Source organism: Ornithodoros turicata, unplaced genomic scaffold (assembly GCF_037126465.1).
Source record: "Ornithodoros turicata isolate Travis unplaced genomic scaffold, ASM3712646v1 Chromosome11, whole genome shotgun sequence".
Classification (NCBI taxonomy): Eukaryota; Metazoa; Arthropoda; class Arachnida; order Ixodida; family Argasidae; genus Ornithodoros; species Ornithodoros turicata.
The window spans coordinates 3,275,279-3,277,506 of NW_026999295.1; the positions used below are offsets into that span (position 1 = coordinate 3,275,279).

General features: G+C 42.4%; 1 long non-coding RNA gene across 1 annotated transcript; it reads right to left on the reverse strand.

Moving 5' to 3' along the window:
• Nucleotides 1–679: 679 nt before the first annotated feature.
• LOC135371397 (uncharacterized) lies at nucleotides 680–1,869 on the reverse strand. Its single transcript, XR_010415586.1, has 2 exons — nucleotides 1,425–1,869; nucleotides 680–825 (listed from the first exon to the last, which is right to left on the reverse strand). It is a non-coding gene; the product is annotated as an uncharacterized LOC135371397 (long non-coding RNA).
• Between the last annotated feature and the right edge of the window lie 359 nt (nucleotides 1,870–2,228).

Sequence of the window (2,228 nt, forward strand, 5' to 3'; positions counted from 1 at the left end):
GAAACAGTAAAAAATAACGAGTATAAAAAAGAACAAATTCATTCGCTTTTTCATTACTTATTTTTATTATAACAGTTAGATCACAGTTATCTTTCAAGTCTATAGTCATTTCAAAGAATGAGCAAAGCATAGTGCTACTCTAGTTTACAAAACAGTTGAGCTTCGTTGACATTTGGATTTTCGTACTCTAATTCACTGTGTTATGCAAAGTAAGTAACGGACATATTGTAAGACAATTACACACATGTCTCGCTGTAGGGATAAATATTCCTTCTATTGACGTTACATGACACAGTCAACCTAACACAGCATCGAATCGACATTTAAATTAAGTCGATCCACATACCGTGTGAGGACGACGATGCCCTATTGGAAATTCCTACTTGACTCCATATGGTATTATGACACCAGGTCCTACATGATGAAGGAACCTACATACAAATAGGATCCTGTTTAATTGTGGGTCCTACATGCAAATGCGATCCTACATATAAACAGGATCCTATTTGGTTGTGGGACCTACATGCAAATGCGATCCTACATATTAACAGGATCCTATTTGATTGTGGGACCTACGTTGGGTCCTACATGCAAATAGGTTCAAGTCTCTCGTTGTGATCCCGTATAATTTGTGCACCCTATTGTGCTGTGTATATTAGGAAATAACAAATCATGCAGCTTCTATTTTTTATTTTTTATTGATATCGTTCATCATCCCTGTGACATGTCTGTTGAACAATCACACTCTTGCCTGATGTACAGCGTCTTCAACACCTTTACAGATCATGCTAGATGACAGCTCTAAGATATATTTCTTGTAGGCATCTGAAACAATAAAGTGAGTTAGGAAGCTAGATTTAACAAGGGATAATACATTATGTGTCACATAAAATATGCCAAAACTCGTGCACAGGTTAACCAGACTTCCCACATATGCTGTTACTTGAGGTCCAAAGACAATAGCTTTGTTTGTTAGCAGTAAGATCAATTAACTATGACAACTGGGGCTACAGCAAGGGTGTCAGTAAGGCATTACCTGAACAGGGTGAAAACAATGCACGTTGAGTTATAATATCCGCAACTATTTACATTCTGTCATATTCCTTCCACACTCGGGGAAAATATGCATGACACAAGCTGAGTTATTATGAATTAATAACCAAAAAAGGAAGATCTGTATCTTTAGAGGACCGGTACCCTGTAGCAGGGCCGCAGAAGCATCACACATGATATCAACCTGATGTTAAGTGATGATACAGGTTAACCAACAGGGTAAGAGCACAAGATTACAGATGGAGGATAAGGAAATAGGTAACAATAGGGTAATAATCGCACTGAGCGGATAAAGTTATAGGAACCCACACGCTAGGAAGAATACAAAGCAAAAGGTGCACGAAACATGGCATTACATGCACACAACTAACCTTCAATTCACGAAATCCAACAGCTTTCGGTCTTCCAAGGTACACACACAGAAACAGGTCCAGATACCACTAGTAAGGCATGAAATACAGTCACAGCACTGCGGGGCACCAAAACCACCAAAACTACGACGAAAGACGCTTCCCGAACGAGAGCTCTCTGGACATGCGTCCGAACGCTTCTATGATTTCCCTTCCAAATGAGCTGGAGGAATTCCAAGCTCCAACGGCGCCACCTGGCTGTAACGGCTCTCTCCACCATGCTCTCCTCGCGCTACATCCAGAAAGCAGAAAGTCGCGCGTACGGGTGACCAGTGCCATTGGAAAGAGGACGTTTTTCCCGTCAAAATAAGTCTTCAATCACATTTCTACGCCAACAAACAACCGACATCGAAAAAAATGCCCCCAGCCCCATGTATAACGAGCCGCTTTTGCCATGTTTGTCCTCACTCGAGAATGGAGAGAGATCAAAAGATCCCGCAAGTTTCTAGCCGTTCGGCGTTCGGAGTGCACGAATCCATTAATAGGTGATTCAGATCTCCCACAGGGTTCAAACCTAAAAACAGGGACGAAGGTGCGCAGAAGGAGAGTCAGCCTAAGGAATTTCGGGAATAACGCCATAACCTGTAGTAAATAGACGGAAGGTGCGAATTGAAAAGTTGTAGAGCAAAGAACGAAGAACACGCATGCGAAATTTCCAGTAAATTGGACGTTAGGTAAGCGAGATTACGGCACTAAAGGAACGGCACCCACGGAAGCGTCTCCGAGCGGCGTCAGCCAGACTTGCTGGCGCCAGTGCCATGACCC